Source organism: Pinus tabuliformis, chromosome 6 (genome assembly GCF_031772625.1).
Source record: "Pinus tabuliformis cultivar Carrire ecotype Pingquan chromosome 6, CPIR1, whole genome shotgun sequence".
NCBI lineage: Eukaryota > Viridiplantae > Streptophyta > Pinopsida > Pinales > Pinaceae > Pinus > Pinus tabuliformis.
Genome location: NC_142292.1, coordinates 531,630,627 through 531,653,375, shown reverse-complemented (window position 1 = coordinate 531,653,375; position 22,749 = coordinate 531,630,627). Strand labels below are relative to the sequence as shown.

The window sequence follows — 22,749 nt, the reverse complement described above, 5'->3', positions numbered from 1 at the left end:
AAACCAGAGATAGCAAAAGCAAAACCAGCAGAAGCAAGAAAAATAGCAGATGAATAAGAAGAAGCAAAGCAGAAAGAAGTGTCTCGTGGACAGTAGCAAGGGAGGCAACAGTTGTTCTTGCTACACTTAGTACTCCAACCAAGACCAAAGGAAAAAGAAAGAGACAACCATCCATGTACTTAAAGGCTCGAAAAAGCACCAGAGTAAAGATGGGGAAGCATCAGCCACCTTCAAAGGAACCCATCATCATTGAAGATGCCCCTACTGCAAAAAAGGAGGAATCTCCATCCAAAACCCCCATTACCTATGAAAGGGGAAGTCCTAGAGCTTCTACTTGGAAAGAAAGGATCAAACTCATGGACTCTAAAATAGTCCTACAGGAGGTGCAGACTGCTCTGCAGGAGACATTGAAAAAGCTTCAAGAGACTGAGAATCTTGAAATGAAGGCAGAAGAACAGACCAAGGAGAAAGATAAGGCAAAAGAGATACCAGAGCCTAAGCCTCAGCTTAATTTAGGCTCTTATTACAACCTTCTAGAAGGAGGGAAAATCATCCCACAAAATTTTGCAGTCCCTCTTTTCTTTGAGTTGGAAAAAGAAAAAGTAAGGACCCATACATGGATGCAGATTGCAAAATCAAAAGGGGTGGAAGACATTGGGCACATGGAAAACAAATTGAGGGAAATGGGCAAAGAATTGAGCATGGTCAAGCATATAGAAAGCATCAGAAGAGCTCAATTGGAGGCAGAAAATGAAATGTTAAAGAAGAAGCTGCAAGAAAGGGAACCCTAGGCAGAAAATGAGCTGTCAATCTTAAAAAGACAGCAACAGGAAAAGGAACCCCAGGTAGACAGTGAGACATTAATAAGATAGCGACAGGAAAGGGAACCCCAGGTAGAAAATGAGACATTGATCTTAAGAAGGAAGCTACATGAAAGGGAAGCCTAATTAGCCTGCATGGCCAGCTGGGCTATGGAGGCATTACAGTGCAGGCAGCCAGCCAAATCATATGCAGTGTACCTCAAGGATCAATGGCTCCAATTTCAGATCAAGACACTGGCCCAGAGGGGCACAATACCTTTTCAGGATTATGGCCAATTCATGAATCTATGTGATCATAGTTCAGTTGAGAACAAAGCGAAGCTGGCAGAGTCTTACTTGCATAACATGGACCTTACTGATATGAACCTATGGGATCCCAATGTTGTGTTAGGAGACTTGCAGCTGATGGCCATGGCATCTTGGATGAGCCATGAAGAGAAAAGGGCAACAGAAATCTAGAAAATCATGGAAAAAGAGCTGAATGAACCCTTGATGGTTAGAGCAGAACCAGCAGACCCCATGGCTCTCATCTATGTGCACCAACACCTTGCAGCTAATCCTCAAAGTGTCCCCAAATATATCGATGAGTAGGCCCAGGCTATTGCACATTTCGAGGACATGGAGAGATTGTTTGGAGATGACTGCATTCACGTCTGCATGAGAAGGTGGAACACAATGCCACACAAGCTACAGATTAGGGAGTATCACTCCCTAAACAGGATGAGAGAAGCCTTGAGGAGAGTGCCACTATATAAGCACTCTATGCAAAGTTTGAAGGCCAATTGGATTGGCCTCAAATTCAGTCCTCCACTGCTACTAGGACTGCTGGAAGGAGTAAAAGAGGAGGAAGAACAGAAATAGTGGGAAGAGGTGGATAGAAAGGTAGGATTCCATGATAAAGAGGAAGATATCACATCAGAAGCATGGGATGTCAGGGAATCTATCAGAGCCATCAAGGATGAAGAGTTAGACTAGTTGCTCAGAGGATGAGCAACCCATTCAGTAGGGGGTGATGATGAGCCCCATAAATGGGTAATTATATGGGCTCATTTTGCCTCTTAATTCAACTTAATCCACCATTCTCATTAGTTTATTGCATGTTTTTGAATATATTTATGCTAATAGAGTGAATTGGGTTAGTCATTTTTCCATGTAGTCTAATGTGTGCTTTATGCATTTTTTTGGTCAATTTTGGACAATGTCAAGGGATTTATGAGCAAATGGTAGCAAATAATCGAGTAAAATAGGGAAGAGGATCTGTAGAGGATGTCTCCTTCATTAATGACCCCTTTCCTTGAATCCTCCATCAACAACTCGGAGCACAAAGGTCCACATTGATACATCCAAGGGGCAGCCGAGCAAGTAAAGAAGGATTGTTGTTTATCTCCAATTCTGGGAAGCCGAGCTCCTTGATTTTAGGAGCACTGTTGGAGGACTCCATTTGTATAAATAGGGGGGGCTTAGAGCCTTAGTAAGTTAGCCAGTAATTAGTAGAATTTTCATACTTTTGTGCATCACTTGTTCAGCTCATTTTCGAGTTTCTTTTTTAGAGAAGTTCATGTAATGTGACTATTATTTTTGATAATGAAGATGAAATATTTCCTGAGCCAGTACTGATCTCTTTCAGAGGGCTGAAGCTCTTGGGTTAGGGCCCAACCCAAGCTACCTAACACCTCTTGCTTTGTACTTATATGTTTTTGCTTCAGTTCATGAGTTAATTTCTGTTACATAGATTCATTTGACTTTGTTAGATTGGGTTGCTTTTGATGGTTTGCATAGCAGTTTTTGGTTTCAGTTGCTCAAGTAGGTTAATGCAATGACATACTAAGATTCAAAAAGGCCACCAGTAGACCTTGATCTCCTTTCTCCCTTTCTGGGACTATGATTTGAGGTAAAGGCACTATTGCTGCCACAAAAAACACAGTTTTGCTCTCCCATGCAATTTCTAGTGTGATGACTTGATTTGGAAAGATTAATGTATTGCTTCAAATTCAGTTGCCTAGATAATTTCTTGTTCTTTTACAATAGATCTCTCTACATTCTTTTCTGTTCAATGGTTACTATTCAGCATTCTCTGTTTGTAGGTCAGAAATTAGGTCAAGCTAGAGAAATTTCTGTTTTCATGGTATAGTTAGTCCTTTCTTTGATCAGTTTTTGTAAGTAGATGTGCAGATCTCTTGCAGGACACCTCAGCTCACCATACATCCATAAAGCAGCCAGCATCAGCTCACTTCTCATATATTTCCCAAGTCATTCGCAACATTTCACCAATCTACCCTAATTTCTGCATTTTTCTCCATAAGCTTCCCTCTTGCCATTTGAACAAATCCAACCATCATGTTCCCTCTTGATCTTCCTTGACAAGATCCAGACACCTCAACACCTTCATCTAGCCTTCAGTTACCCTTTTCCATCATTTTTCCACCTTCAAACTTCCAAAAATAGCTCTCGGCCTCCTCCTGTAGATCCTCCTGTAGATCCCCTGCAACCTCCTGTAGAATTCCCTGTAAGTGGTTTTTCGAAATCTGATTGCAATGGAAGTATTTAGAAGGGTACTAGGGGCTTCTTAGGACCTCTCCACACCTTCCTCCACCTCTACAAAAACCAATTCCATCTTCCTTCGCCACCAAACCTCTGCACAATCACAACCAGATAAATTACAAGCATAATAATTTCACATAAAAACACTCAAAAGCACAAAAAGATGTTTTCTTATCATTTCTTTTCAGAAGTAGCTTGAATAAATGTAATTTACCTTTTTCAGTAGTCAATGGCACTCATTGCATTAGTTTCTATCTCTTTTTCTGCAAAAGTAGGGTTAGTTGGATAAATTAGGGTTCACTAGGGTTTGCCTTACATTCCAGTCTTCTTTCTCTTTATACAAATAGAATAGCCTCCATAGAGTTAGCTTTCTTTGATCATAGTTAAAAGCTTCCTCTGAAAATTCATAGAAGTTGGCTTAAGCTCCTAGTGATCTTGTGCCAGCTGACCAAGTGACAGCCTACAGTAAGAGCTAGTACTTGTGCATATAGCACCATCGCTTCCAAGTTTGTTACGAATTACCGGGTTGATAAAAGTAAAGTAGGAAGCCCTAAGAGTTGCAGCATTATTGCTGCAATACTGGTGCTCACCAATCATTCTTCATAATCGATTCATACTTTTCATTCATAGCATCCTTCCATACTTGGTGCTTCACAACTTCTTCAAGTGAGCAAGGCTCAGATTGAATAATGGTGCTCATGGAAGTTAAGTACCCTTGGTACCTATTCGGCTTCTTACTTTCATGAAATGTCCCCCTTGGTGCAATATGTCTCTTAGCATCTTCGAGAGTTTCCCTAAGCCATGAGGGTCTCCTTTTAGAGGGGGAGGACTCATGAGGAGGTGGATCAATCGGATACATTGGTTCTTGAACAGTGGGAATCGACTCATCCTGCTTTTCTCCCTATTTTCCTATATCTTTGTCTTTGTCCTTCCTTGGAATAGGAAGGTTGCTAATCTTCCCAAGGGAAACATCTTCATTGAAGGTGACATCATGACTTATCTCCACTTCCTTTTGACCAGGCACATAGATCCTATATTCCTTGGAAGTTTCATTGTAGCCCACAAATGTTCCTTTCTTCCCAAATGCATCCAATTTTCTTCTCTTTTCTTTCGGCACATGAAAATACACGGGACTACCAAAAATTCTAAAATGAGAAACATCAGGTTTCTTACCGGTGAAAACTTCTTTAGGACTTTTGGAGTCCAACACTTGACGAGGGAATCTATTTTTAATGTACACGACAGTGTTGGAAACTTCACCCCATAGAAACTTCGAAAGACTTTGATCATGTAGCATGGCACAAGTGGCTTCTATGATAGATGATTCTTCCTTTCCGCAACACCATTTTTCTCAGGAGCATATGTGGTATAAGTCTCCCTCTTAATGCCATCTTTTCTACAATAGTCATTCAATTCATTTGATTCATATTTGGTTCCATTATCAGTCCTTATTATGTTGATATTCTTCCTAGTTTGATTTTCAACCAAGGCTTTGAAAGAACAGAACCATGATAACACTTCGTCCATCCAAGTTTTGCAAGAGAAGTCATCCACAAAGATAGCATAATATAAATATCCACTGAAATATGTCACGGGAAACATACCAGATAGATCAGAATGAACCAATTGCAAAATGTCACTAGTCTTTCTATCACTTGAGGGTAATGGTCCCCTTGTATATTTTCATTCGACAAATCCCTGAGAAATACCTTCATGTTCTATTTTGAATTCGGGAATACTTGTAACCATATTCCTTGCATCGGGTAGAACCTTATAATGAATATCGGAAAACCTCCGGTGCCATAGTTCATTTTGAAGAGATGTGCTGCAAGACATACCTCCCAATGGACTTACTCCAACTTGATATAGGCTATCAACCCTGAATCCAAGAGTAAATGATTCTTTAAATTTTCATTTCCAAACACAAACATTTCCATCAATGAATGTCACCTTGAATCCTTTGTCTTCCATCACTGAGATAGATACCAGGTTCTTCTTTAGATCGGGTACATATAGTACTTCTTGTAGATGAACGATGTTACCTTGATTCAATTGAAGGGTAACATTTCCAACTCCCTTCACAAGATAGGTGGCATTGTCTCCAAGGATAATTTCAAAATTTGTATCCTTTTCTATCAAATTTGAAAGAGCCTCCTTGTACCGAGTGAAGTGCCTTGAGACACCACTATCAATCAACCAATTTCCCATGGTGTCCGAAGGAGAGGTAATATAGAGGGAAGATATAAGATAAAATTATTTTTGCTTGTTATCTATAACATTATATTTATCATACCTGGAGTTTCTTGATATTTTGGGAGGTCAATCATTTCTAGGTTGAGTAGCTGAAGAATTCCTTTTTCCTTTGTTGTTAAACCTGCCATTCCTTTGATTGTTGTTGCCCCTAAATTTGTTGTGGTTGTTGTTGTCATCATCATGAGGTGTATCCCTTCTATTAGGACACTCCCTAACGTAATGGCCAAACTTGTTACAAATGAAGAATCTTCCCTTCCTTCCATTTTTTAATCTCATTCTTCCTTGACATTGCTTCTTTGAACCTGCATTGTTCATCTTTTTAGCATGAACGGAGAATGCAGTAGGAACATTCCTATTTGAAGGCATGTCTATTTCCATGATCCTTGTCTCTTCTTGACAACATCTAGTTAGAAATTCTTCAAAACCTAGAATCATGTCATTATTGAGGATAGTAGTGTTGAACACATGCCATTCACGAGGGAGACATCCAAGGGAAATGAGAGTGAGCTCCCTATCAGCAATAACTTCTCCAATTGAAAGTAGATCATTTTTTATCTCGGTAATCCTCATGAAGTAGGATTGGATATCTTCACCTTTTCCCTTCTTTATGTCCTTCAACTTGTTCTTGAGAAAAAGGACTTGGTTTGCATTGCTAGCTTTGAACATGCCAACCAACTTGTCATATATCTCCTTTGATGTGTTCAAATTGGATATGTAAGCAACTAAATTCTTATGAATAAAATCCTCAATGATCTTCTTGGATTTGATTCACCTTTCTTGTACTTTGTCTTAGTAGCAGTTGGTGCATTTGAAGGAGGTTCAGTCATTGTTCCCTGCACATAGTCCATAGAATCTTGCTCTTCTAAAGTCAAATCAAGAGACATCTTCCATGCATGATAATCAAACTTATCATGAAGATTGTCATCAGATCTGAAGTAAGATGTGGAGGCTATTGACTCTTGTCCTTGATCAATAAATCTTAGTGATTTATCTTATCACTCTTTCTTGGGCTTTGTCTTCACCTCAACTCTAATACCATGTTATTTTTAGATAACAATGGTATGTTCTATGCTTAAGAAAAATTTTACTTCAATTTTCTTATTATCCTAATATCAATTTCCAGATTAGCAGTCACATTAACATACTAGTAAAATGTAGATAGAACATAAACAATAACTAGAAGACAAGCTAAGACAAGAGGACACAATATTTGGCAGATGCCAGGGAAAAACCCTAATGTGGAGAAACCTTTTGATCACATCTTATTATTCTTCAAAAGTTCAGGAGAGAGAGAGAGTACAACATACAAATTTATTTGCCCAATCACAGTCAAAATCTATCTAGTCAAGTAGCAGTCGACATGATGCCCTAACCAGAATTTCAACATTGGTCAACATGGTAGAATATCTCCTCCAAATCAACTCGGTCAAACCTAGTCAACTCAACGTCCAAGCATAGTTCGAATCAGCCCAAAACAGTCCCAAAAATATTAGTCAAACTTGGTCAATGTAGAGTAAAAACTGCGGTTAAACTTGTTGTGGTCAGCACTGGTCAAACAAATCTGAATGCCTCGATTTATATGCCCAAAAATGTGGCCTCCCAAATAGAATATTCCCCAAGAAAAACGTAGTCAAACTCAATCAACTGCTGCCTACCCAATGCTGGTAAAACCTTCCTGCAATTTGGGCAACGCCCAAAATAGAAAATCACAATCAAACTTTGCATGTGTGGAGGAGAAAAAGGCGGCCTTGAAGTTGTACGACCCAATTAGATGAGGAGAGAGAGATACGTGTAAGAATGAATGCTGTCCAAATGAGGTAGATTCACCTTCTATTTATATGCAATGTTGAGGATGAAAAGATATGTCTTTTGGGCTTCTGAGCCTACATAAGTTTGTTGGCCGACCTTGACAATTTGTCCATAATAGAAATAAATTCATAATGCCATTTGTACACGTCATAATGAGATGATCTTCAGATCAGTCCTACACCTTTCGTAAATAGGAATCCAGTAAAAATATCAATTGCATCATATGAGTTGTCCAAGGTGGAGTTTGGCCCTAGTTTCCAAATTTAACAATTTAGGACCAACAACTACAAATTTGGGTCCAAATTTGTAATAGGCTCCTTGTTTTCCTAATATTGAACAAAATTTCATGGAAAAGCTTGCAATAATTGCTGAAATTCTAAAAAATTATAACATGAAAACATTATTTGTTCTATCATCACAAATGTCTGTTGGGCAATCCATTAGGGAAACTTACCCCATTGAATTGGGCCAAGAATTTAGTAAATCTTCTAAATATCCAAAAGAAGATACTAAACAAGACATAACACTTCCAAAGTATTCTGGCATGGGTATACCGCTCTTATAGAGCTTTTCAAATGAAAAAAACCACAATCACACAAAATCATTTGAATCCTTGGGTTGATGTAATATCTCCAGATATGAAGTTCACTCAATGAAGGGCTTGAAACACTCTCCAATGTCTTCTAATACTTTTGGCCTCTACTATGGTTGTAATATAATTTTACCTTTGATGGATCCACCATTGCTTTACATGTAATTGCATTAATACACTGATTGATAATTTTGAGATCTTCATATCAAGGCAAGAGAGTGTTGGTTGTCTGCAACGTGATGATTGAATCCTTCCAATCATGAAGGATGCATGAGTTGAATAAGATCTCAAGCTTGTCTATAAGGTTTCCCTTTTCCATTTCCTCTGGCAGCTTCTTCAATGTAGAAGGTGTCTAGTTTTGCCCCAAATTTCATAAACTTCATTGTTGCTTGTACTTGACCTAATTGCAAAGATTTCTGATATTCCGTTAAGAATGTATGGTTGAAGAAAATATAAGATAGTCGTTGGAATTTTTGCATTGGGTAGGTCTACTAAAACATTATCCTTTGATGCTTTATGTCTTTTGAGTTCTGTGAATGCTGCAACTATCATGGAAAGAACATATAAAAATGTCCCAAATCCTATCCTTTGGAGCATCATAATGTTGTGCTTGAGACCTGTAAAATTTTTGGCTAGTGGAACAAAGATCCAGTTAGACACAGGAACAAGCATAATAATACTAAAGGCTATGAAACACTACAAGGATGCAGGAGGTATCTTAATATGTTCACTAATCATTATCCACTGCGTTTCCCTGTTTTATGAAGAAAGTTGAACAATATGCAAATACAACCCCATACATTGAACAGGTTACCCAAATAGGAATCAATCGTACATACAAATTGACCTTTTTGGCACTCAATACAATGTCATGAGACGATTTTTCTGGGAAACTGTTATGACATCCTTCTGACATTGTTTTGGTTTTGAACTAGAAATAAATTAATTACATAAACTGATGTTCGCTCTAAGTTCTCAACCCAATACTATATAAAATCCCAAATTATAGAAACTTGTGTCTTTGTAGTGGCCCTCTTAATCGTTTGCTAAACGTAAATGTTATTCAGAATGACATCATTTTTCTATCTGAGCCAATGTCAAATGCACTAGAAGGGTAAGGCAACCTCTGTGTAGATATGATACCCAACATTGTAAGAATTCCATGTTCAAGAGAAAATTGAACTTGAACTTCATAATTATCTCTGGGTTCCAATGACATGGTTAAGATTACATGATCTAGTATATAGCCACCATATAGGGAAACATATTTCACTTCGCAAGAATCTCCTACATCAATGAAACCATTTTCACCAGGTGAAGTCTACAATACCTTGTACTAGCCATCATTGAAGTCCCAAGCCCTGGCAACATTTAGTTTGTGAGTTGCATCTTGTTCAAAAGCGGAGGTAACCCTATTTCTCTTTGTTGGATCTATTGCCATAACCAAACCATGGTCTAGTTGCAACTTGGAAACTGCCTTGCCTATAGCTATCATGAATTCCATCAAACGTATAGCACCTAATCACTTTCTTTACCACGAGCTTGTTTATTTCAGTTGTCTTAGAAAGGTTATTATTCTTAATGCATTCACCTTTTTGAGGATTTAAAATTTTGTCCCAGGTCCTTGCACAACCACCCTATACCATTTTAATTTTAAATGATTTAAATTAAGCACATGTAAGTCATTGGTAGAAATCCTTATGGGACCAATTCCACCCTAAATGATAACTATGGTGGTACCCACTACAGTTGCATTATGCACTGCCCATATGCCTTAAGAAATTTCTGTTTCTAGTGCCAATATCAATATGCTTTCAATTCCAGCAAAAGAAAAGAGAAAATAGCTATGAATCATACTGGTGAGTCGTTCTTGTTTGAAATAATACTGAGAGGGGGGGTGAATCAGTATTATCAAATCAATAAAACTTTTTCATTTCCATACTTAGATATATATACGCTAGTTCAGTTAATGGAACCTGCGTGTATATGCAACTGTGTCTAATGCAACTAGCATATATCCAGAATACTTATGATTCAGTTAATCCATTAAATGTTGATCTTTAGTTAGTGCATCAGAACTTCATTAACCATATGTATAGTAAGCAGGTGCAGTAAAACAGAACAGATCATCACACACAAGAAGCACACATGAACACCATGATATAAGGTGGAAACCCAATGTGGGTGAAAACCACCTGCTGCAAGTCGTCTCTATCTTCTTTTAATAAGAAACTTCATTTTACAATATTTCTATATTGGTGCAGTCTTATACCAGTACACAGGCTTCTACCTGCAGAAGGCTACAACCTTCTCTCATTCTCTAGACTCTCCTGGATGGGAGCTACAACCCCCTTAGCTCTTGTACTAGCTGATCCATTTACTAGTACGTAGGTGCCTGCCTACTGAATGCTCCAATCTTCACTTGTTCTCTAGCTGCTACTGGAAGGGAGCTACCACCCCCTTTGCTCTTGTACTAGCTGATGTACTAGTACGTAGGCACTGGCCTACAATCTCCTTTCATCCTCCAGGGACCACATTTCATACATTTTCAGACTGGATACTCCTGAAGCACAACACTATAATCTGAAGGCCACGTTTCATCAAATTTTCATACTGGACCCATAAATATCATTGAAGCAAAAAACAGTCAATACTAGCATCATCAATTTCTGAATCACTGAAACACTGAAACCCTGTCAACAACACAGTCACCAAAACACAGAGCAGAACACTGAACTCTGCAACAATATTCAGAACCAACTGTATCATCAAAATCATGCATCAGAGTGCATACGCTACTTGGAAGTGCTGAACCAGCGTGTATACGCAACTTCACCAAGGTGAACCAACGTATATGTCATCAATTGCTTACTTATAACTTGATGCACTTCCTGTCTTCAGACATATCCAGATTATTACATATACAAGGATAATATGTGTGTTAGCACCCAGATCTAGTCCATCAGATCACATAAATATGAGTCATTATGATCCTGATCCAATATTAGTTCTCATCCATCAATACTGAAGCTAAACACAATCAACCAAACAGGATATGCAGAATACTGACACCATTAAACTGTCATCAAAACTCATCAACAACCAGAACCACCTGTAACTTCAAACATCATAGCTCAAATCGTATATGCTACTACAATGAAACAAACCCGCGTACATACACTCTTACACCAAAACCAACCCTATACATATCTATAAATATTCAATCATGACTTGCAGCGATTTCAAACTTAAGTTATACCCAGTTCATATCATTACATGCATCTAGAATAAACATAATCAATCATATAGAGATAGTTCATTTCAAACCATTTGATCCCGATCTATCCTTAGATCTTGTTCTCCGTCAATCGGTGAGATCCCTCCTTGCCTCAGATCAAGCAATGCATCATCAACCCTTAACCTGCAAACTAGATCTCATGCTTCATCAGATATTCAAGACTTTTTCCATACGCTTGCCTAATGATCTTCTTCTCCTTTTATAGTCTTAGGCCTTGCTCAATACCATGGTCCAAAACCATAACAAACCAATACCATGGACCCAATACTTGGGATCAACACATCTGACGAGATACTATGGTCCAAAACCATAGGTTCAAATACCAAGGACTAACTACCAAAAGTAAGTTCTCCAACATATACGCGCTTTTCCTTGCATGAAAGTGCGTGTATACGCATACGCGCCTTTGTAACGTCTAACCCGCGTGTATACGCGGCTCGGTCATGATGAACCTGCATATATATATATTTTCTCGTCATTCTTGTAGTCTGATCATCAAATCCTTGCTGCTGACCTGCTGCACTATGATCTGTCATCTGTGTGATTTGCCATCAAGGACAAAACTTGTCTCATAATGCCAACAGTCCTAACTATTTCAAAACTTCCAGGCACAACATTAAAGATTGTTCCCTTTGATGGTAATATGATGAATGATGTAGTGTCTGGTTTACACCAAATACAAGTACATAGGCTTGATTCCACATATTGTTGATAGAAAATGTTGAACAGAGTTGTGACATTTCAAATTAATGAGAACACCCAAATAGATTTGAAGAAGATAAAAAGCCAACAGAGTTTGAGCCAATATAGAAGAGGCAATTTATTTATTTTTTGGGTCAATTTGAGTTACAACACATACTGTAGCATTGCCCTCCTTGCTGTATGGGTCTATAGTCTGTACATGCATGTAAACAAGCTGCAGTATAACAAGGTTTTTTATGGTTGTTGTGTTGTACGAAAGGTTTATTTTTAGTAGGTTTCTTACTAGGTTTGCACAGTGACCAATATACTGAGGAACTTTTTGAAACGAAGATCCATTTCTTGCAACCCTATGCATTGATTTCTTGGTTACTACAAACTACATTTTCATAATTTTGGAAAACTTTGGAATATCAAATTAATTTGAATATAATAGCTAAGATTACCATATCAAACATATTTACACCCCTGTCCATGATTGATGGACCTAGATATGAATTTTCTAGTATGGTGTTTGAAGACTTTAAGTGAAAGCCTTTATCTTCTTAGAAGAAATAATTTTGGAAATACTGTGATGCTAGCTCATGCACAAACTATGAAGGATTGGTTCTATAGAAGGGAAAAGACTCATGCACCCTATAAGATTTTTGGTTTTATGCATCATGCCTTTATCTTGTAACTTTTTGGTTTCTCTAATAAGATTTCTACACCAATCTTGTAATATTTGTTGTCTATGAGTGAATTTTTTTTTTTTGTGCACCTCCTTTGTGAAGGTTTTAAGCATGCTAGTGTAGATGCTTAAATTTCTCTCTCAAGATAGATGAGGCATGCTTTCCCCACTCTATTTGTGATACCATTGTTCAGATAGTTTTGGGTATTGTTTTTGTTTTTCCATGAAATCCATGTAATAAAGGCCAAACATATATCCATTCAAAGTTAGTTAGCAATGCCCATACAAAATTCCCACACACATTTACTCCTCTACAATTTGTTCCATTTCACTTGTTATTCTTTTTTTTCTTTTTTTTTTGCTTAAGCAAGAGTAGTTCCTTCTATTTCATTATCTCAAGAATAAATTTACAGAATATACATAAACCCTGAACTCCAAGAGGTGACCAGGAAACCAAGGGCATGATGCCAACATAAAGCATCACCCCGCTACAACAGACAGCAAAATTTTTCATTCCAAACTTTAGGATGAACCATACAAAACAAAAGCCTGATCTACGGCAAATAAACATCCACGTCACTCATGCGATAAGCCCGTCAAGACTTGTGGCCCCACCAAAAAGCACCAACAGATCTGATGGTTAATACAACCCCATGAAATCAGACGGCACCCCGAAATATCGCACCACCTAACATGTGCGAAACTTAACTCGCGATGGAGGGTGGTATCATCACCTCGCTCTGGCCACGTGGCAGTAGTCTAATGGTATCACTCCCAAAAAAACTAAACCACTTACCATCCCAAATCAGCGCAATCACCTGTAAACCACTTTATCCTGGTTTTCCAACTAGGAAGAGGAATGAAGGGGAATCGTCATCACCGAGAAACAAAACAAGCCACAGAGACCTCCGTTGACTGTGGAAAGAACCTGCTGAGCAATCTGAAGAGGAAGGGGCCTAGTCCCTTTCCATCGGGGAGAAACAAGACAACTTCGAACCTGTTTGTCTACCCATAGCCACCCCGAGAACTGAGATCGAACTTGATTAGACCTCATCAAATGTTTGCTTTCCTTCAGGCCCAATGTTTGAAGAGTTCTCTATCCTCAGCTGCTTGTTCCTCAAAAAGGGCTTTTACTCTTCCCAAAGACATTTCCTTCCATTTCATCTCAAATCTATTTTCTGTATTAAACACTCCTTGATTGGCAAGAGTATCCGCTAGTTTGTTGGCTTCTCATCTAACATGTCTGAAACTAATAGTTCTTAGACTCAGGAGATGTTTTTGTATTCTTTGATACACTTGTATTAGTCTCCAATGTTTTGAGACCTTCTCCGGCGCTGCTCCACAACTGATTCTTCTCATAGCTTTTATAGAGATTTCTGAGTCTGCCTCTATGATGACATTTGAGTTATGATTTTGATTCAGTAGTTCCAGGCATTGTTCCAAGGCCATTAATTCAGCCATGTTATTTGTGGCTTTACCTAAGTGGCAGTGGAAAATGAAGCTTATGATTCCATCTTCATCTCTTAACACTCCACCATAACTAGCCATTCCAGGGTTGCCTTTCGAAGCCCCATCTATATTGCATTTCAGGTAGCCTTTCGGCGGAGGCTGCCAGAAATCCTTTTCCTTTCCCAAAATTCCTTCTTTTCTTCTGAGTCCATTGATAATGGTCTCTTGCAATCCTAGTTGCCTGAGGGTTCTCATCTCATTTATAGTGGGCGAGTTTTTGGGAAAATTGCAAACAGTTGTACCAACTGTCTCTCTAATCTGCTTCAAGATCAGATCCAACAAGTGAAGAGGACTGGATTTTTCATCCTTGAAAATTCTTTTATTCCTTTCTTTCCAAACATTCCAGATGATGAAGCTAGGTGTAAAGGCCCATGCCAGATTGAGAATCTCATTTTCCGAAAAGTTCCTTCTCCACTTGATCAGGGTATTTGTGATGCTTTCTTTATCTCGATCTGTCTGTTGAAAAATGGTTGCAAAAGAGTCCCACACCCAGGTGGTAAAGGTGCAACTGTTAAGAATATGCTCCATTGTTTCCTCTTGAGCTTCACATAGCTGACATCTAGAGGGCCCAATAATCCCTTTTTTCCTAATGTTGTCCCAAGTTAAGATTTTCTTATGGTGCACTAACCACATGAATAGCTTGATCTTCATCCACCCTTGTTGGCTCCAGAGTTGTTTCCAAGAATTTGTTGCAGTGCTGGAATCCAGGTTCAGGAGAATCTTCTTAGCTTCCTTAAGATTAAAGGAGCCTTCTTTATTGAGGCCCCATCTTAACTGATCTTGCCCCTCTATTACCAAGATTTTCCTTTGTTTTAGTGTGCTCATAATTTCCTTGGCTTTTATTTTTAGGGGACTGTCATCACTACAGTATATGCTTCTCCAATTTCTCCATTTTTCCGAGCTGTAAGGAGGATTCCAGAAATCTTTAACTCTGGTTAGTCCCTGGGAATATGTTTCCTGCTTGAGGTCTTTATAGTCATCTTTTAGTAGCATTGGTTCTTGTTGCCATTTGTCCTCCCAAAAGAGAGCAAGATCCCCTGCTCTGATTTCCCAGAAACTGTGGTCCTGTACTAGGCATCTGTTTTCCCAGGCTTTATTCCAGATGTAAGAGCCCTTTATGTTTCCAGACATTCTAATAAGATCATTAGTTTGCCAAGAGCTTGCATATTTTTCTTTCCAGGTTTTAGCCCATTGAGCTTCTGGTTCTTTGACCCATCTCCACCAGAGTTTGGCTCCTAGTACATTACTTAAGATTTCCTGATCATCTAAACCTAGTCCCCCGTGACTCTTCGGTTTGCAGATTTTGTCCCATGAAACAAGTGCCCATTTCTTCCTTGTCTCTTCCTTGCCCCAGAGGAAGTCTCTCTGGATATTCCTGAATTGTTGTAAGACCCCTTTGGGGGCTGGGAGAGCTGATAAAAAGAACACCGGGATTGACTGTAGGACAACCTTTGTCAGAATCAGCCTGCCAGCCAGGTTCAAAGATCTGATGGTCCATTTTTTAACTTTGTCTTGCATTTTATTGAGTACCAGTTCCCAAATGCTCTTGTGCAGGGGTTTGTCTGTAAGGGGAATTCCCAAATACTTTGAAGGAAGGGAATCCCTTTGGAAGCCCAGAATTCTTGAGATATTTCTCTGAATTGCAATGTTAGTATTTAAGAAATTTTTTTTTGATTTGGAGAGATTTACTTCCATACCTGTGGCCAAGGCAAAATTATTCAGAATTTGTTTGTACTCTGAAGCTTCTTTGATAGTAGGAATTCCATGTAGCATTGTGTCATCCACAAATTGTTGATGAGTCATTGTCTGGCCATTCTCAGTTAATTGAAGTCCTTTAATTTTTCCCAAGTTTTTAGCCTGCTTAATGGCTCTTCCCAATCCTTCCATCATGAGGATAAAAAGGAAGGGAGAGAGTGGGTCGCCCTGCCTTAGACCTCTAGAAGGAGTGAAGATAGCTGAGGGAGATCCATTCACCAGAATAGAAAAGCTGGAAGAAGTTACGAGAGCCATAACCCATCTGATCCAGTTATGATCAAACCCAAAAGCAGCAAGGATCCTCTTGATATAGCTCCAGTTGACTTTGTCATAAGCTTTGGCAATATCTAATTGCATGATCATACTGGCCTGCTTTTTACTGGTTAGCATGTGGACTGTCTCGTGTGCTAGAATGATATTATTAAGAATTTGTTTGCCTTCCACATAACCAGATTGTTCACCTGAGATTAAAGAAGGAAGAAGAGGTTTGAGTCTGCTAGCCAATACCTTGGATATAATCTTGTAAACCACATTACATAAGGCAATGGGTCTAAACTTATCAGCAGTTAGGGCTGAATCCTATTTGGGGATCAGAGAGATGAAGGAGGTGTTGAGGGCTTTTAGAATAGTCCTATTTCTTCTGGAATCCTCCACAACATTCAAGATGTCTTGCTTGACAATGTTCCAGTAGGCCTTAAAAAAATCCACATTGAAACCATCTGGACCTGGAGCTTTTCCATTCTGCATGTCCTTGATAACCTCACTGATTTCCTCTTCAGTGACTGGTTTGTTCAGGTTGAAATTGTCCTCTCTAGTCACCAGCTTAGGGATGTTCTTTGCAATTTCTCTGATGCATTGCTCCCTGTCTGGATTATTTTCCTTGGTGATACTTCTGAAATGTTGAACCAACACTTCTTCGATATTCTTGTGAGAGGTCTGGAGCTGCCCTTTGTCATTCAAAATCGCAGAAATTCTGTTGTGAGCCCTATTGGCTATGGTGGATCTATGAAAAAAATTTGTATTACGATCCCCTTCTTTGAGCCATTGAATACGAGACTTTTGTCTCCAAAAGATTTCCTCTTGTTTGCATAAATTCTCCCATTCTTGATGGTGTTTATCAGCTTGCTGACTTGTGTCTTTATCAAAACCCACTGTGATCAATGCTTGATTGAGTTCCTGTAGTTTGGCTTCCACTGCCTTTTTCTCCACAAAAATGTTGCCAAAAACCTCCTTGTTCCATTCTTTGAGTCTGAATTTAATGTGCTGAAGTCTTTTGTGTAGGATGAACATATTCGTGCCCTGGATCTGCAGGTCTTCTGCCCACCAATTTTCAATGTTGTTAATGAAATCTGGGTGGGAGAGCCAGATATTCTCAAACCTAAAGGGCCTGTTCTTGGGAGAATCAAACCCCTTGAGTTCTATTTGTATCAGCCAGTGATCAGAACCTCCAAAGGGAAGAACCTTAGCTGTTATCTCTCTATTTGCTAGCATAAGCTCCTCTGAGATAAAAAATCTGTCTAACTTGGAGGCGACCTGAGCCTTACCTCCTCTTTTATTGTTCCAAGTATAAAGGCCATTATGCATTGCCGAGTCAACCAAAATCATGTCATCAGTAAAGGTTTGGAATAGTTCTGAGTCCTTATTTAGCAATCTGGTGCCTCCTTTTTTTTTCCGAAATTGATTTAATCATATTCAAATCTCCTCCCAAGACCCAGATATTCCTTCATGTCTACTCTTGAGCTGTGCCAAGGAGTTTAATAGTTTTATTTTTTCATCTATTCTTTGTGGCCCATAAACATTTGTGGCGAGGAAAGTGTCCACAACTCCCACTGGTTGAATAATTACAGATAGATAATTTCTTGATGCCTCCACATCCAAAATACTAACTCTTTGGGGGTTCCATAGAGTGAGGATGCCTCCCGCTGTGTTTTCCGCTTTCACTTCAAGAAACTCAAAACTGTTCATCCATTTGCTATGGATCTGCTTTAACTTTTGAATGGAACATTTTGTTTCCTGAATAAAGATGATATCTAGTGTTGCTAGTTTCATTCTGTGACTTAACATTCTTTGTTTTCTTTTACTGCCTAGACCTCTAATATTCCAAGAAATGATCTTCATAATTAAAGATTGGTGAAAGAGTAACTGGTTAGGTCTTTCATCTTACCCGAATCTATCATTAGCTTTCCACACTCCATCAAGAGTTCATTTTGCTTTTTCCTGCCCCTCTTCTTTCCTGGATTTCTAGTTGCTAATCCTGGAGTTGATTTCATAGTTTTCACCCCTCTGTGTTCCTGCTTGTGAATACTTTTACCTTTATCCAATCCTCTTTCTTGGGTTTTCCATAAAAATAATTGTTGTATTCTAGAGCATTCTTCTGGAGGTATTGATTCTATTCCTTCCTTGGATCCCTGCCTCAAGAATCCTTCCAGATCCAAGTTTTCCTTGTCTAAAATTTCCTGTAATTCATGATCTTCCAGATCTAGTTCACTTTGGGTCATTTCCTGGTCCATCTCCATTTCTGTCTCACTCATAACAGTCTCATTTTGAAGAACCATATCTTGAGATTGTTTTATATTTTCTTCCGTTTCTTTTTCATTGGGATCTTTCTCCTGAGATTGATCATCCTTCGTGTTATCCTCATTCTCATCCAGCACTTGAAACCTGTTCTGACTGACCTTCTGCCTTTCGTTCTGTTGTTGCTTCATTCCCCTTTTTCCCCCTTTACTTTTGCCTGCCACTTTCTGAAAGCTTTCTGTATCCTTTGAGGTATTGAGGTATTCTTTGTTGTCTGCTTTACCGAGAGGGCAATCTCTGAATAGATGTCCATGTTCATGGCATCTACGACATCTGAATGGGATATGCTCGTAGTCCATGATCTGCACCCATTCCTCATCATAAACTTCCAGAATAACTTCATCCGGAAGAGCTTCTGATAGATCCATTTCCACACATATTCTTGCAAAGGAAGTATATTTCCTTCTTTTTGTGGCTTCAGAAACTTTGACAAAACGTCCTAGTTTATTACCAATGGCTGCTAGCGATTCCGTTTGCCAATAATCAAGAGGTAGAGAATATAGCCTTACCCATACTGGAACCGAGGTGAAGGTCTCCCGCTCTGGGACGAAGTTCATCATCCAAGGCCTCATATAGAGACCAGCCGCTGCATAGAAGTAGGGTCCTCCTTCGAATATTTTGTCTTTGTCTTCGATGTTTGAGAACACCACTGTGAAGAATCCCTTTGACCCAAGATGTAGGTCAATGCTTCCTTTGGGCTTCCAGTGATACTTGATCCACATTTGCAAAGCTTTTTCAGTGGGCCATATTCCCATGAATTTACAAATAATGGCATAGTTCCCCATGTGTTCTCTGTGCGCTTGCAGAGCAGGGTCATTTAATATTACTCTGGGAGTGATTGTCACTTTAGGCTTGCAAGGTCCCTTTTGCCTGTGTTCTCGTGAACCAAGATTTTTGTCTTCTTCCTCCTTATCCTTTATGCTGCTATTTGCCTTGGTCTTAGTCCCCTCTGTCCCCTTAGCATTATCTCTGTTTTTTTCCCCAGCCACACCTTTGTTGTTACCTTCCATTGTTTTTCCTTTGTTGGAAACCACGTCCTTGTAGGAGGGAGTCGAGCTCCCTCCCTTGCTGCCCTCCATCAGCAACCGTCTCTACTATCCTCTGAACCGTCGCCGCTTACTCCTGCGTTTTTCCCTCGCACCTTCTGAATGAAATTTCGGTGGGATACTCATTGTCCCATTTCACTTGTTATTCAAACATTCATTTAATTCTGTAATAAATCTTTCTTCAATCTCTAGCACATTCATAAATATTAATCAAACTTCAACATTAACAGAACACATGCCTCATTGTGTTTGTCAAATGATGTAGTGTACTATGTAGATAGTCCACTTGAAACATATCATTCCATATTTATGAGAGTGGGAGGCTGTCATTATTGGCATCACCAAAACCTGATACCACTAGTCCTTAGATTTACCAATAGCTTTGCTTTTCTCATAGGCTTACACCTGCCAAGTGAAATTGCAACATCAAGAGTATGGACATCACTCCAGTCATCATGTGATCTTACCATAGGTATGGAAGAAGAGTTCGAATGAATCTTATTGTTCTTTTTCTACTTATACTACAACCCTTGGTTATACTTTTGGATATACAATGTAGTTTTTAGCGGTGCACGCAATTGCATTTCGGATGAAGCAACCCTTTCTTATACATTTGGATATACAATGTGGTTTTTAGCAATGCAATAAATTTCATTTTGTATGATCAATCACTTTCATGTGACCCAACTAGACATTTTGTATTTGCATTTTGCCAATATAAATGTATAAATATTGTAAAAATCAAGGGTACATGTGCCCCAGCTAAAGTAGAAATATACCAAAAGTAATGATAATATATTTGTGTCAATGAAAGAAAATTTGCATCGTGAAAAATTCAGTATTCAGATGGAAAATGTGTCCTAAATATAGGCATATGGTAGTAACCTTCTCAAAATAAATTAGCAAGAGGAGTGAATTTCCTTTGAGAGAAAACCAAGGTGGGAGAAAATCAATTGATTTCCCCATTGGTAGTTTGCATTCTTTGTTATGATATAATACCATTCAAAACAATGAGTTTCATTTGAAATTTTGTGATGTAATGGGGACCATTTGAAAATTCCTGCCTCTTGGTGAATCTAGCATGCAACAGTCTCCATTTATGGTTTCGAGCTAATTTTTTTAATGAACTCTTGTAGCGATGCCTTTTTTTTCAATCCATACCTTTTTCTTTGCATCGTGGTTTTACCATTTATCTTTTTTGGTCTTTTCAAAAAATGGTTTATGTTCTTAGAATATGTGTGGCTTGTTTTTGTTGTATCAATTTTTTGTGTACACATTTCCTGTATTAGAAAACAATTCATTGTTCTATTTTTAATTGGAATTTGTTCTTTAAAATATAAATTGCTAACTAGAGCTACATATTCAGTTATCTAAGAACACAAGCCATATCGTAGTTCCAGATTTCTCTTTTGATGTTGAGGGTATGAAATGTTTAAATTCTTGATACAATATATTCCTTTCATGGATACTAAAGACTGATCATTCTGCTTGGCTTCATGAAACTAGATAACATCAAAGTCTGGTTCAGATTCTGTAGGCACTAAGCAAGTTATGGCAGAGGCCAACTTCCATGAAAACTTTGGGACTGCATATTGGGTGTCCTACATTCAATGTATGAACACCAAGGGTGGCTTCCCTCCACTAAATAAAATCAAGTATTGCTCAGAAAATTCACCACTCATAGTTCCCTTTGAAGCAGAATTCTGGTTTTACATGCAGGACAAGATACCTCCCTTGGCACCTTCTACCATTGTAGTGCCAACCTTTGATCATGTAGTGGTGGAGGGCTTCTTTTTCAAAGGCATGATAGACTACTCTTATGATGGCTCTTAGTGGTAGAGGAAGAATATGCATGGAAAACTATACCTTGTGCCTGGAGGAGATGAAGTTGGATCCTTCTACATGTCAGACAAACCAGATAGCCATGGTGGAAGATTCTCCTTGGAGACCTATAATCCCAATGGTTGGAAAGATTATTGGTCACCCTGTTAAAGTAAATGATGATTCTATTCCATGGTACCTCTTCAAAATCACTAGGAGCAGTGGAAATGTGTATGCTTTTTTGTTTTTATACTTGATTTCAGTGGTTTTTTTGGTTCTTTCACCAAAAATTATCCCTATGAAACTCATGACATTCTAGTGGTATAAGTCCACACCATTCATAGAATGATTAATAATATGGAGCTCACCAATGAACCAATACTTTCACACATTTCAATAATATTTTATGGAATATAACTTTATATCCTAATCCTTTTTGTTTGTTTTGGTTAGCATAATTTTTTTCAGCTAAAATTTTCATGGTTTTTTATTCAACTTCAAGAAAAGAAAGGTCACTAGTGGGACCTTTCAACTATTATAAAATGGTGGGAACAAAAAGAGGAGTTCTTCCAATGTCTTCAAATGTTACAGTGAAAGGGGCTTCATGGACATGGGTATTCAGTTGTTAGTTATGGATGTAGAAGCCTTGTTCTCCTCTGTTTTGCTGAATATGAAATTCTTCTACCCTTTTGGTCTTGTTGGTTGTTAATGGAAACTTCAAAAATCATAGAGATTGAACAAATATAATTGTTACCATGGGAAGATACATGCTTGAACGACATACTTTTGATAAAAAGTGCTTCCCATAATTTTTGAAAAACTTATTTTATATTTTATGGTGAATTGTTTTTTATAATAATCATAGTTTGTAAATCTAATGTACATGTATAGTTTTGTTGAGTTTTTCTAATAATCCTATTGAATTTTGATAATAATCGTAGTTTCTAAATTATAAGTTTTCTTGTTTTGATGACATTTTTATGCTCAGTGCAAAATTTGAATATCGTAACTGTTCTAAGAATTGAGCACTTAGGTTTCCAAATTTTGATCATGTTGTGTGCTTCTCTCCATTTTGGCCGATTATGTTCCACTACCTCCTGTAATTGATCTTTGCAAGAGTTTGATAAGTAAAGGTCCAGAAAATAAAGCATCATCCTTCACACCTGTTTCATTTGATCAACATCCAACAATAATAAGTAAGCTCAATGTCGTTGAGGAAGATGGTGATGGAGAATTTGAAAATGTGGATGGAAATTCAAAGGCTGATGTGACTGAACATGGAAGTCTTATTTTTGGTCCTCCTGAGTTTAAAAACATAACACTTTATAACTTCTCAATTGTTTTTGAGGGAAACCTTCCTG

General features: G+C 38.4%; 1 pseudogene; it reads left to right on the top strand.

The window, feature by feature from the left end:
- Nucleotides 1–356: 356 nt before the first annotated feature.
- LOC149259629 (uncharacterized) lies at nt 357–22,056 on the top strand (annotated as a pseudogene).
- The last annotated feature ends 693 nt before the right edge of the window (nt 22,057–22,749 follow it).